Source organism: Enhydra lutris, unplaced genomic scaffold (assembly GCF_002288905.1).
Source record: "Enhydra lutris kenyoni isolate GAN:26980312 unplaced genomic scaffold, ASM228890v2 scaffoldscaffold3, whole genome shotgun sequence".
Classification (NCBI taxonomy): domain Eukaryota; kingdom Metazoa; phylum Chordata; class Mammalia; order Carnivora; family Mustelidae; genus Enhydra; species Enhydra lutris.
Genome location: NW_019154087.1, coordinates 4,784,690 through 4,799,852, shown reverse-complemented (window position 1 = coordinate 4,799,852; position 15,163 = coordinate 4,784,690). Strand labels below are relative to the sequence as shown.

The following is a 15,163-nucleotide window of genomic DNA, read 5'->3' as shown; positions in this document are numbered from 1 at the left end:
AGGTTATTTAATTTGCATTTGGAGGGGGGGATTTCTAGTAAAGTTTTGAATCTCTTTATTTTTTTTTTTAAAGCACACTACAATAGTTAATTTTATTTGTTTAAGGGCTCATATTGCAAGCATTAAACCAAGCATCAGCTTTGATTCTATGAGCTCAGATTCACATATTTAGGAAGATAAGAGCAAACTATGATCCATGTATATGGATTAAAAACTAAAGGCTCACAGTTAATAACATTGTAGTTTTAAATTTCTACAGCCTAAAAGCCAGGATTCACAGATCTTTTACGTCTTTCTGGACGTCCCACAGGGTACCTGCACTTTTCCTGAGCTGGGCAACCTCATCATCCTTCTGCTTTCTGGTTAATCACAGTGGTTAAGCCCCTAGTGTTCAGATTACACAGAAAGCTCAGGAAGACTTCATTCTGAATGCCATACATCCCCTTCACCATTGTTGACACTGGATGAATCCTGGATAGATTTTCCAACATGGATTCGGTGAGATCAGCCACACTTAATCCAATAGCCCAGTTGGTATATCATTTTAGCCTGATGACTTCTTAGGCAGTTTCCATCACCATCTTATGCACTTCCTTCCAATTTTCACTGTCGTCTGTTCCCATTTCTGGATTCAGTTCCTGAAGAGAAACATCTACCATATTCACTCCACTCCACACAGCCACACTCGAATCACCATGTTCTCCCAAAATACATCCATGGCAGCTGCTGGGATGAATGCCAAGTTTTTCAGCCTTAAAATAGCAAAGTCTAGCAGAATCCAGATTACACCCACTTCCAATCACACAGTTCTTGGGTAGTCCACTTAGTTTGCAGGTAACATATGTGAGAATATCCCCTGGATTGGAAACCACAATTATGATGCAGTCAGGACTGTACTTGACTATCTGCGGAATAATGAATTTGAAGACATTAACATCCCTCTGCACCAGATTGAGCCAGCTCTCTCCCTCCTGCTGGCAGACTCCCCCATCACCACCACAATCAATTGGCAGTCACAGAGTAATCTTTATCTGCCACGATTTTAGGTGTCTGAAGAAATAAGCTCCCATGTTGCAGATCCATCATTTCTCCTTCAAGTTTATCTTCCAAAACATCCACAAGGGCAAGTTAATCAGCCAGGGACTTTTCCAGAATCTGATGGAACACGCCATACCAACTTGTCCAATACCCACTACAGTGATCTTATTGTTTGGGATGACTGCCTCTTCTGCAACTGGCGCTATCAGTTTTTCCTTAAGAGTTTGTGCCCAGAGAGAACCTGCTGGGAGAGTCGCAGGAGGAAGACAATGTTACCTGCCTGCTTCTCCTCCAGCATAGGATCTGCAAGGAGCATTTTTGCATCTCTTTACATAGTCACTGGTCATTTGAGATTTCTCCTTCTGGGAATTGCTTATTTGTGCATTGTGCCCACTTAGATTGGCTTTCCTATCTTATCCTTGTTGCTTTGAAGAAGTTCCTTGGGTATTCTACATATTAATCTCTTTATTGGTTATATATGCTGCAGAAGTCTTCTCTCAGTCTGTCTCTGGCAGCCTACTTTGTCTAATGCTTTCCCCTTGCAGTCCACTCAAATTTGCCAGTCCAAAACACTAGGCAAGTCACAGCTTCAATCGACTTTATGTGTTAGCTATGTCAACCTTATCACTCACCGCTCTCTTGGAATTTAATATTCTGAATATAATATCTTAATACAGAATATCTTAAAGGGCCAACAGATTCTATAATATTGAGGATTTCTCAGTGAGTTTGCCTAGAGAATGAGTTTGTTCCAGCCAGAGGAGTTTATATATAATTTCAGAAAGTAGAAGGCTATGCAAAATGGTGATGAGAGAAATACTATGTTTTCTTAAACTTAGTCTACTCCCCAAAACTTCCCCATATTCACTTATTTATTTATGAGGCAGTCAAGTGCAATGGTAAACCTTTCAGATGACAGACATGATTTCAAATCCCAAAGCCTCCATTTTCTGTGTATAATGGTGTTGGTAAGATCTACCTTGCCGGACCTTTCAAGGATGGATTATGCTAGTGTATGTAAGTGCTGACTTAGCAAATACCTAGCCCACAGCTAGTGCCCAGTGAATAGTTGCCATGATTATCACCTGGTGCCCTTCCCCAGCCCGTTCTCCCTTGTAACCTGACAAAAAACCCTTCTACCTATCTTTTAAAGCTCAGTTCAAAATACATCTCTTCCATAAAACTTATCCCCACATCAGTACAAGTCAAATCTAGCATATCACTGCTTAAACCACACTTTCACTCCAAAATATTAATCACTCTCATCTCTGTGGTCTCAAGCAAACCACTCATTTTACTTGTATTTAAGTGTCTGAGGATACTGTGATGAGCTCAGTACATGACTTTTTACTATAATAAAGTGTGAACTCCTTGAAGTCAGGAATAATTACCTAGGTCACCCATTTTTAACACAGTGAAGGGTTTTCTTCTTAAATAAACAAGCAAATAGGCTAAACACATTATATAGACACAAATGAAGAAGGGACCAAAGAAAAAAGAAACAATTTTGACCTATCATTTTAAAAATTATCTTTATAATCACAGATGGAGGGTGATACCTGGGTGGCTCCATCAGTTAAGCGTCTGCCTTTGGCTCAGATCATGATCCCAGAGTCCTGCGATCCAGTCCTCCATCTGGCTCCTTGCTCAGCGGGGAGCCTGCTTCTCCCTCTGCCTCTGCTCCACCTGCTTGTGCGTGTGCTCTCTCTCTGATGATTAAATAAATGAAATCTCTAAAAAACAAAGTCACAGAAGAAGGAAGGAGAAAAAAGAGGGGAAGGAGGAAAGAAGCAAGGTGAGGTGGGGAGGGTTGGGGAAGAAAAAAGAAGCTTATAGAAAATTTGGAATATTATGATGTCCTACCACATTATCCCTTTGCAAAGTTCAACTACACACCACATATGAATTTCATCAGTAGAATTTCTTCAAATTCCTTTATTTATTTGCTTATTTATTTATTTATTGAGAGAATGAGAGAGAGAGAGAGCAGAAGCCAGGAGAGTCAGGCAGAGGGAGAAGCAAACTCCTGGCCAAGCAGGAAGCCTGATGTGGGGCTCCATCCCAGGACCCTGGGATCGTGACCTGAGCCAAAGGCCGACACTTAACCAATTGAGCCACTCCAGTGCCCCTAAATTGCTACATTTAAATCAATATATATCTATCATCAATTAAAGGCAAAATGTCAGTCACCTTTCATTTTTAATTTTATGTAGAATTACAATTTTAGTTTTATGTAAAAGTTAGAATCAGTTTTCTCAACAAGTCATTGTGAAAGCCCACATGGTGAGAAACTTTACTTACATGTGGAAACTTTCACTTCTGGGTGAAAATTAAGTGCTTAATTAAAATGAACTTTTATGGGCTCCCTGTCTATAACACTTGTCTTTCTGAAAAGGGTGTCAGATATTGTAACACCCATAGTGTGAAAGCCAATTCCCTGGCCTAAAAGATTTCAGTTCTGATTTAATGATGAAGGAATATAGAAAAGAATGAATGTATGATTTAACCCTTAAAAAAATATGATTTAAACTTTAAATATGTTTTTATTTTTCCTCCAACTTTTTATTTCTGAAGTAAAATAAGACATGTTACATTTATTTAATATCCACATACCTGAATAATGTTTGCCCTACTTCCCAGTGGCAAACTCATTTTTAAAAATTAAAATTTAAATTAAAAATGAGTACCTATTGGGGCGCCTGGGTCGCTCAGTGGGTTGAGGCCTCTGCCTTCGGCTCAGGTCATGATCTTGGGGTCCTGGGATCAAGCCCTGCATTGGGCTCTCTGCTCGGTGGGGAGCCTGCTTCCCCCTCTCTATCTCTGCCTGCCTCTCTGCCTGCTCGTGATCTCTATCAAATAAATAAACAAAAATCTTTAAAAAAATGAGTACCTATTATTTATACATTATTCTTATCTTTTGAATATGTCCTGGTTGTCTATTTTGACAAAGAAAAAAATCACTCCAAATTGAAATGGCTTAAAATAGCAATCAATTTGTTATTTCCCATGGCTTCTATGGGTCAAAGATTTAGGGAAGCCTCATCTGGGTGGTTCTGGCTTGAGGCCTCTCATGTATTGCATGTGTTATACGATGCCTTAAAACTTTCTGGGGTCTTAGAAAGAATAGCCCTATCTTTATCCCTTAGATCTTTATCCTAAATCATCTCTCTCTCTCTCTTTTTTTTTTTTTTTTTCTCTTTTTTAAGAGAGAGAAAGAGATTGGGGGAGGGGAGAGGAGAGGGAGAGAGAGAACCTTAAGCAGGCTCCACACCCATCATAGAGCCCAACACAGGGTTCAATCCCAGGACCCTGAGATCATGACCTGAACCAAAATCATGAGTTGGACACAACCAACTGAACCACCCAGGCATCCCTTAAAGCCCTTTTTAAATTTGAGAACAATTTGCTTTCTACAAAGACTGCTCTGAATCCTTTGAATTTTCTGTGAATTTCATTCAAAACTAAATAATTAGTTCATTAGTTCATCAGTCCATTTTCATTATAGTTTAGGCAGCAAGAAATACCAGATCATTGAGTTCATCAGCCACACAGTCTATGTTCCACATTTACATAGGCAAGCGTTTCACTAAACTTGCTGCCAGTACATAACAAAGGGAACAAGGATTCCCTTTTCTTCAGCTTCCAATTATGTTTTCCTCACTTTGTTTTAAGTCCTCACAGACAGACTTCTTGAAGCCCTTTAGGCTTTTTCTAACACTCTCCTTGAGTTCCTTCCAGCTTTCAGTAACATCCTCCCTAGGTGCTTCAGGATTTCACTTAACAGTCTCTTCCTAAAGGATTCTGTCCACATTATGTTTTTATCATGTCAGCACTCCATTTCTGCATCAAATTCTGCTCCAATTATCTATTACTGCATAATAAATCACCCCAAAATGTAGTTGCTTAAGACAACAACAATCAGTTTATTATCTTTCATGATAATGGGTCAGGAATTCAGAAAGGGATTGGCTCATGGCTCTGGCACAATCACTCATTTGCATACAGTACCCAGTAGCTGGACTGGAACAATTCAGAGGTGGAACAACTGAGATGGCTGGACATAGATCTCTCTCCATGCAGATTCAATATTTCTCTCTGCTCTCTGCATGTAGCTAATTTGGATTTCCTCACAATACATGTATATGGGGAGGGGGGCGCAGGGATTGGTCAGTTTACATAATCTGACTTCATCCTGAACAATCATCCCATGAGAACCAAATAGAAGCTTCTGGTGTGTTCTTAGCTCGTATCAAGCAAAGTCACCTCAACTACATTCTGTAAGTGAAGTAATTGCAATCCAACCCAAATTCAAGGGAAGGGAGAGAATTAGACTTTTTTTTTTTTTTTAGAATTAGAATTTTTATGGGTTCTGAAAGTGCATGAGGCTAGGGAGTTATTTTACAACCATTTTTTTCAAAAATACAATCTGCTACATAATAATACTTTTAGGCTTTGTTCTGTAAGGTCTCTTTGTCTAGCTATTTTTAAGCAAGAAGTAAAATAAACCATCAGCCATTGAAATAGGATCCCAATTAGGGCTAGAGGGAAGGGAAGTCATTTAACACTTGGTAACCAGTATTTGGGGAGTTTCTTTGTTTGTTTGTTTGTTTTTAATTTTATTTTTTATAAACATATAATATATTTTTATCCCCAGGGGTACAGGTCTGTGAATCGCCAGGTTTACACACTTCACAGCACTCACCATAGCACATACCCTCTCCAATGTCCATAACCCCACCCCCACAACCCCCCTCCCCCCATCAACCCTCAGTTTGTTTTGTGAGATTAAGAGTCACTTATGGTTTGTCTCCCTCCCAATCCCATCTTGTTTCATTTACTGTTTGTTTGTTTTTAACTATGACTTCAAAATTGTGGAGCTATAATCCTGATTACTATATGAAATTAGGTTTTCAGTATATACTTTAAAAGGAAAGCTTCTTTTTTCTTGAAAATGTCTATATATGAATACAATTGTTTTGTTATTCTTCACCTGTGAAATGCTAGACTATATTGCTATCGCACACCTTAATTCCTCTACAATGAATAGTACAAAATATCAAACATTTACTTCTCCATTCATTTTTCACACATGCAGCACCATTCGTAAGGTTTTCTTTTAAACAGCTTTATCAATACACCAAACAATGGCAGAAGTCATCTGGGTTGTGGTGTTAAAACTCATTTTTTTTTTTCAAAAAATCTTTTACAGTGACCAAATTGTCCAAGTGAAAATTGTTATTTTTTTATTGGAAAGGAACCAGGTATGGTTTTTGTTGTTTTTTTTTTTTTTTTCAATTTAACTTTAACCCCTCACATGGTATGTTAACATGCTGGAAACTTAAGAAAGATTGTATTTTCAGTGATTCCAACACCTCCAAATGTCAGTACATATTACCATAAGCACATAATTAGAAGAAAGACAAATATATGAAAATAAAGTGTAATAAGCAGTTTAATACATCTAATACCATATATATACATGTATATAACTCACTCCTGCTTTAAAAGAGGTATTAATAAGATTATATCATACCCCCTAGAAAGAATGACCCATCCATCACACAAAGTATGATGTGTGATTCTGTGGCAATTTGGGAAAGCAGGGCTTCTTGATTCACTCCTGCTATTCATACAATGCTCCATGTGCGTTTACAATGAGGAAAAGACATAATCAGACAGTGTGAATTTCCTTATCTCTATATCTGAGTAAAGTGTCTTTTGCTTGAATTGAATGAACACACTTTGGATTTTTTGGACAACCCAATTCCAAAGGTTGTGTTTCATAAGTGTGTTCGTATGTCTTAATTTTCAATGGAGAAAATCTAGGTCTTCCATGTTAACAACTCTAGCGAGTCTTTGCCAATACATAAACGTCAGTCCAGGTGAAAATATAACTTGGCAGCATTGCAATGAAAGGTGCATAAATTTTGAAGTCAGAAAGACCAGTGTTCAAATCCCTACTGGCTCACATATTATCTCTGGGATCTTTAGCAAATTCCTTCTCTCTGAGCCTTTGTTACCATGATTGTAGTGATGCTTGCAAAGGTGTTTGGGTATTCAAACCCACTGAATTACATGTATTAAATACATGCAGTTCTTTGATTATTGATCATACCCCAATAAAGCTGTTTGAAAAATAGTATATGGTATAATATCCTTATCTCATAAAGTAGATTTGGGAGATAGAAGCAAGAATATAAAGTGCATGTCACATGAGTAGCTCTGAAAGCTGTTTTTTGGTAGTAAAAGTTTAGCTTTAATTTACTTGGATTCTTGCAAGGTTCTAGGAAATGCCAAGAGAAAAGAGAAGGAAGTAGAAGTATAACTGGACTAGAGAGCGTCTTTCCTTAAAATAACTTGACTTTCCTTCAAAAGTAATCGAATATATTTCCCTGAGAAACAGAGGCTTAGGGGACATTTTAGCTTTAGCTCTATGAGAATAAGACCCAGATTCCAACTCCAGTCTTCCTGTGTTGACTTCTCAGTGTTCATACCCATGCTAATGCAAACACATGAAAACAATTAAACAGCTAAATTCCAGCCTGGCTTCTCAATCCTATGGCTTATTTAGCTCTTAGCAGGGGATACTGCTGTGGCCAAAAAACTGGTTTACCACAGAGTGATTTCTGCAGAGAATGCAAAATCATATCAGCAGGTTTGTTACAAATCGTATCTTGGCAGTAGAATAAAGCTGGAATATTCACTTGGCAGTGTGTATGTATACCTCCTGTATGACCACGCCTACCCTAGAAGATTAAAGTAAGATTAAAAATAGCCTAGATAATTTGGGTAAGAAGAACAATAATAAAACCTGCTGTTTATTCATGGAGAAAATGGTGATGGTTCTAATATCTGTAATATATGAACACAAATAGTTTGAACATTCAGTTCTCATTTATATTTACAGATAATTTTATCATTATATTTACAGGGGATTATCTATCTCTCTGCTTCCTTTGATCTGTTTTGACACAGCTCAATATAATATAGTATTGGCAGAATCAAGATCTTCTAAAGACATTAGTCTCCACCCCTAGTCTCAAACTTTCACATTTAAATCCAACTAAAAATATAAGAGGAATTTTTTAATTACTGTAAACCAAGATAGAATCCTTTTTAAAAGATGCAGTGGTTGAGGGGCACCTGTGTGGCTCAGCTGATTAAGCCACTGACTCTTGATCTCAGCTCAGGTCATGATCTCAGGGTCCTGGGATGGAGCCCTGCTTTGGACTCCGTGCTCAGCAGGAAGTCTGCTTGAGATTCTCACCCTCTGCCCCTCCCCCCTGCTCTATCTCTCTCTCCCTCCCTGAAAATAAATGATTTTTTTTAAAAAGATACAACAGGTAGAAAATCTCTAGATTACCAAGATGGCAAATCATTTTTAATCATATAAAAATTATACATTTCACATCTAGCTATCACAGAGCAATTGAGACATTACTGTGAGGTTTAAGTCTGCAGAAATGATATGATAATATATCCTAAAGTTTTATACATCATATGTGTGATTTTTCATGCATTATAAAAATAAATATGTGATGTAAGCAAAGGCGTTTGTCTCTAGGTTTTGAAAATAATTGCTTAATAAAAATAGAAATGGAAGGAATAAAATATTATGAACATTTAGAAAATCAATAGGGACATATCCTAAAACTTTCATATTAAAAAATATTGGAAGAATCTTTCCTCTGGAAATCTCAGATTGTGAGAGTTCAGCATATTCAGAACCATAATTTTATAATTCTATATTTTTCATGTCATGATACTTTTTAGTAAGTTACTTTTCAAACAATTATATTCTCCTCTAAAATAAAACACATAATTTCTGGGTCACCTGGGTGGCTCAGTGGGTTGAGGCCTCTGCCTTCGGCTCATGATCTCGGGGTCCTGGGATCGAGCACTGCATTGGGGTCTCTGCTCAGTGGGGACCTGCTTCCTTCTCTCTCTCTCTCTGCCTGCCTCTCTGCCTACTTGTGATCTCTGTCAAATAAATAAAGAAAATCTGAAAAAATAAAATAAAATCAGATTTTTGGCCCCCAAAGTCATAAGAATTCAGTGAGAATGTGGAAGAAAAAGATCAGATAGTATATGGCCATGTCTGAGATGTAGTGGGTACATAAGAAAGGATTCCAGTATTCTGTTCCTAAATCACAAGTGAATCTTGGACTGAGGCATGTTTGGCTGGACCAATACTGTAAAGGAGGCTGTTGTATCTACTATGGAGAATTGTTAGCTCTTTGGGGCCACTGCCTCGAAGAGTTTACAGCAAACCAGCCGGTGGTGGGCCTGGGGCTGCTGTTGGTCAATAGGGCAGGCAGTTAGGAAGGAGAGCTAAAAGCAGAGTGGAGAAGTACAGGTATGAACTGGAAACTGCTGGCGTCTTAGCATCTGTCTACACTGCCTCTAACCAATGACAACTTTCCAAGTGTAATGACTGCTGCTTTAGTCTCTGCCTCCCAAATCTCCTTCAGCTTCACTTAGGGTCAACTCCAGTCAGAATCTTACAGAAAAACTAAGTTCACAGCATGAGCAAGTTTACCATGGAAGGATGTAGTATAAGACATTAGACTACTGAGAGACAAAGTCAGAGTTAGAGAATGGTTTAAGTGGGGATACACAGAAAGGAATGAAGAAGGCGTTGCAGAACAAGCCACAGAAAAACCAAAGACACAAATGTGGAATAAACATGACATGGATGGGAGTCCAGAATATGGAGGAGAGCAGGAGTACACAGGTGCTAGTTTAGTTAAGGAAGCCATGTGATGGAGGGCACAAATGCCAATTCAAGATTGCAGATATGGGTGCCGGTTGGTGTAGTCGGGTAAGCATACAACTCTTTGTTTCTGCTCAGGTTGTGATCTCAATGTCATGAGATCGAGCCCTGCATCTGGTGCCACATGTGGCCTGGAGTCTGCTTGAGTTTCTTTCTCTCTTTCTCTCCCTTTGCCCCTCCTTCACTAAAATAAATACACAAATTCTTCAAAAAAGGTTTACAGATAGAGTTAAGTTCTTGAGGAAATTACTAATGATGGAAGTTAGGGGAAGATTAGCATAAGCTTAGCGTATGAAATGATTTAAAGTGCAAAGAGGCTCACAAGGATCACTTAGATGATTGCCTGTTATGAGATCATGAAAACATGGGCAAGGGTAAGTGACAATGTGACAGAGAAGAAAGAAAAAAATCTAAAAGCATATTAATTGACAAATCAACAGAACTTAACACCAACCAAAAGGCAGAACTTCCAGGGGATGAAACATTAATAAAAGAATGCTTTCCCTGATTTATTCTATTGACATACTTGGAACTATGATTTGGATCTGTGACAACTGAGTTAAGATTTATGCACTAGAACTTTTTAACACCAACTCTACTGAAATATATAAAGCAACTGAGATAAAGTAGCACCCCCAGTTGTCTAGACTGTCCCCATTGCCCAGGATGGTGTTTGTTATAGTCAACCCTAACTACCTTAGGTCAGCTTCCCATGGACCATTTTATTTCTGGTGTGGAAAGAAATAAAGATCACCCATATAAGAACAGAGACTATTTTATTCAGAGTTTGCTGTGCCAAGGGAGCCAGTCATCATCTCCTATGTTTGGCAAAGATGCAGAAGCAGGCAGGGAGTGGGAAAGCTTATAGTAAGAAAAAAAAGGAAGAGCATCAGACATGCTCGTATTGGAAGTTGTTGGCATAGGGAAGATGAAGGTGAACTATGTAGAAGCAGAGCATACTACCTGATGGGTTCAAGAACATACTTGGCTTTCTCTGATTGGTCCTGATTTGGAAGTAGTGGCAAAAATAGGAAAGTTGGTGGTCATTGACCAGTCCTGACTATTCTGGGCCAGTTGCTTCAGAGATCTGGCGCAGCTTCCTGGGCTTCTAAGTCCGAGTTCTATTGTCATATGTGATCTAACATTGTTCATTTACATAATTAGCACTCTCACTGGGAATAAAACTGGATGAGAGTTCACTATTTTTCATTAATTCAGTACCTTCACAGATTTATATATCTATGGGTTTCACTGCCCAAACTATATAATTTTGTTTAACTGCACGAAAAACACTGATTATCATGGAAGTCTTCCAAGAGGAAGAAGGTAATTATTGTGCTGAAAGAGGAGTGCATTTCTCACTACATCTATAGTAATAGTATAATCTTCCTAGAACACAACTCTCATCATGTCATAACTCAATTCAGAAGTTTATAATGGTTTCCTGTTTTCAGCCTCCTTTGCATAATACCAAATTTCACCATCTATTCATTTCTCAGTTATTATGTGCCTATAACATATTAGGCATTATGTTTGAATGTTGGAGTCATAGTATCTGCCTGAATAAAAGAGCCAATAATTAATAAGTGATGTTATAAATATCAATACAGGACATTGTGAGAACACAGAGGAGGAAAGTTAAAAGCAAACTGAGGGTTTTGGGGCGGGGGTGTCGGGGCGGGGAAGGAATGGGTTAAATGGGTGATGAGCATTAAGGAGGTCACTTGTGATGAGCACTGCATATTGTATGTAAGTGAAAAATCACTGAATTCTACTCCAGAAACCAATACTACATTATATGCTAATTAAATTGAATTTAAATAAAAATTTGGAAGAGTGCCTGCCAAAAAAAAAAAAAAAAAATGCTACCAGGATACCTCCCAGCCTCCACCCAAAGGCAGAAGGCAACTCAAGCCCAGGCTGTCCCAGCCTTCCACACAGCAGTAGGATACTGCTGTTATCTTCTGGCCCTCTCCACCCAGTGGCAAAGAATAACCCAGAAGTGATACCTCCTGACTTTCCCTCAGTGACAGAAGATAGCCTCAGGAGACACTCTCTTCCTGCAAAAGCAGAGCCTGAGTGGAAAGCACACTGGCACTATTTGACCAAAGAACAGGCCAGGTGAAATGTTCTCCATCCTACAGGTCTGGCATCCCCCATCATACCTCCTGACACTGGAAGGCCCAAGGAAGTACTTTCTGTCCCCATAAGTGCCACAAGCAGGGACCAAATGGGAGCTCCAATAGCAGGAAGAACAAAGCAGACCAGAATGCATTGAAAGCATTCTGAAAACTAAATGTCACTGGATTCGTAGCAGCAATGTCCACAATAGCCAAACTGTGGAAGGAGCAGAGATGTCCTTCAACAGATGAATGGATAAAGAAGATGTTCATATATACGATGATATTACTCAGCCATCAGAAAGGATGAATACTTACCATTTACTTTGATGTGGATGGAACTGCAGGGTATTATGTTGAGCAAAATAAGTCAATCAGTGAAAGACAATTATATAGTTTCACTCATATATGGAATATATATATATATGTATGGAATATAAGAAACAGTGCAGAGGATCATAGAGGAAGGGAGGGAAAGCTGAATGGGAAGTCATCAGAGAAGAAGAAAAACCATGACTCTTAGCACTAGGAAAAAAACTGAGGATTGGTAGGGGGCAGTGAATGGGGGTTGGAATAACTACTTGATGGACATTAAGGAGGGCATGTGATATGGTGCACACTGGGTGTTATACACAACTGATGAATTACTGAACACTGTATCTGAAACTAAAGATGTATGTTGGCTAACTGAATTTAAATTAAAAATAAATAAATAAAATAAAATGTCATTGAAGCTACATTAAACATAAGTAACCTAGAACTGTGGTGACGGGGTGGTTCAGTCAGTTAAACATCTGACTCTTGATTTCAGCTCAGATCATGATTTCAGGGTGGTGACTGTGACCCCCACATTTGGCTCCACACTCAGCAGGGAATCTGTTTGAGATACTCTCTCCCTCTTCCATTGCCCCTCCCCCTGTATTCTCTCTGTCTCTCTTAAATTAATTAGTTAATTAATTAAATCTTAAAAATAAATAAACCAGAACCAACATACTAAAACTGAAATAAGGTGACTGCAGCTAAAAGAGAAGATTTAAATAGAACCAAAAATCTTCTAACATAATATCCAAAATGTCCAGGACAATGAAAAATCACTCATCATTGAAGAAAACGGGAAAATCACAACTTGAATAAGAAAGGATAATTGTCTGCCACCAAAGCTGAGTTGAATGAGAAGTTGGAATTATCTAAGAAGGATTTAAAAGCAGGCATATAAGAAAAATGCTTGAATGAACAATTACAAAATCTCTAAAAACAAATGAAAAGTAGAAAAATCTCAGCAATGAAATAGAATTTATTTAAAGAACCAAATGGAAATTCAATAACAAAAAAGAAAGAAAGAAAGAGAACACTCACCTTACTGGATGGGCTCAATAGTATATGAAGATGATAGAGAACAGAATCCTTAAACTTGAGGACAGATCAGTAGGATTTACTTAATCTGAACAACAGAAAAAAATAGATAAAAAAAATGAACAGAGTCTCAGAGATCTTTGAGACATTAACAGAAGGTCTAACATTTGTATCATTGCAGTCCCAGAAGGAGAGGAGAAAGACTGTGGGGCTAAAGACAGTGTTCAAAGAAAAAAATAGCTGAAAACTTCTCAAATTTGGCAAAAAGACAGAAACATAGAGATTCCAAAAGCTGAACAAACCCCCAAAAATATAAGTGCAAGTAAATCCATGCCAAGACACATCATAATTAAACTTCTACAAACTAAAGACAAAGGGGAAAAAAATCTTCAAAGCAACCAGAGAAAAACAACATATTACCGTATGCCTATAAGGGAACACCAGTTCTAATGACAGCAGGTTTTTCATCTGAAACCATGGGGGGCCAGAAGGAAGTGCACAACATTTTCAAGGGCTGAAATAAAGAACTGTTGACAGCAATTCTATATCTGGGAAACTGTTCTTCAGAAATGAAGAGGAAATAAAGATATTCATAGGGAAAAAAAGTAAGAGAATTTGTTACTAGCAGACCTGCCATTAAAGAATGGCCTAAAAAACTCTCCAAACAGATAGGCTATAACAGAAGAAGGCTGGAATTTCGGAAGGAAAAGAAAATCAGAATGGATGAAAGCTGAGTAAATATAATAGACTATCCTACTCAGGGATTTTTGTAACCATTTTTGATGGTTAAAGCAAAAACTATGACACCATCTAATGTGGTACTCAATGTATGGAGAGGAAATACTTAAGACAATCGTATTTTAAAAGTGGGGAAGTAAAGAGACCTAAATGAAAATAAGGCTTCAATATGCCTTTTAAAGTGGTAATACAGTGATATGTAATAGGTTGTAGTTAGTTATATATTTTACTGTAATAGCTAAAGCAATCACTAAGAAAACTATTCAAAGTAAAATCCTCAAAGACACATTTAATAAATTAAAAATGAAATTCTAAAATATGTTGAGGTAACCCAAAGAAGGCATACTGGTCTGACTTACTAGAAAAAAATGGAACCAAGCTGGTCAAAATCATCTTAGTTGGGCCCAGCCAACCTGTAATCATGTGAGAAATTATTTTTTAAATGCCCTTTTTTTTAAAGCCTTTGTATTTTTAGAGCAGAGCAGAGATTTTAGAGCAGAGATTTCCCATATGCCCCCCCATCCTCACACATGCATAGCCTCCCTCATTATCAACATCCCCCACCTGAGTGGTAGATTCTTTTTAATAAGTGTGGCTTTACATTGACACATTATAATTACCCAAAGTCCACAGTTTACCTTAGAGTTCACTCTCAGGATTGTACATTCTATGAGTTTGGACAAATGTATGATAACATGCATGTATCCATCATTATAATATCATACAGAGTATTCTCAGTGTCCTAAAAATCCTCTGTGCTCTGCCTATTCATCTCTCCCCCAACACACAGAAAATACACACAGCCCTGGCAGAAAATAACCTTGTTGTTGTCTCCCTGGTTTTGCCTTCTCTAGAATGACATAGAATTGGAATCATCCAATATATAACCTTTTCATATTGGCTTCTTTCACTTAGTAATATGCATTTAAGTTTCCTCCATGTCTTTTTGTAACTTGATAGCTCATTTCTTTTTAGCTCTGAATAAAATTTAATTGTCTGGATGTACTACAGTTTTATCCATTTACCAAATGGAAGACATCTTGATTGTTTCCAAGTTTTGACAATTATGAATAAAGCTGCCAGAAACATCCTTGTACAGGTTTTGTGTAGACATAAGTTTTCAACTCCTCTGAGTTGAAAT

At 37.9% G+C, this 15,163-nt stretch overlaps 1 pseudogene; it reads right to left on the bottom strand.

Moving 5' to 3' along the window:
• Window positions 1–274: 274 nt before the first annotated feature.
• LOC111155966 lies at window positions 275–10,942 on the bottom strand (annotated as a pseudogene).
• Window positions 10,943–15,163: the final 4,221 nt, after the last annotated feature.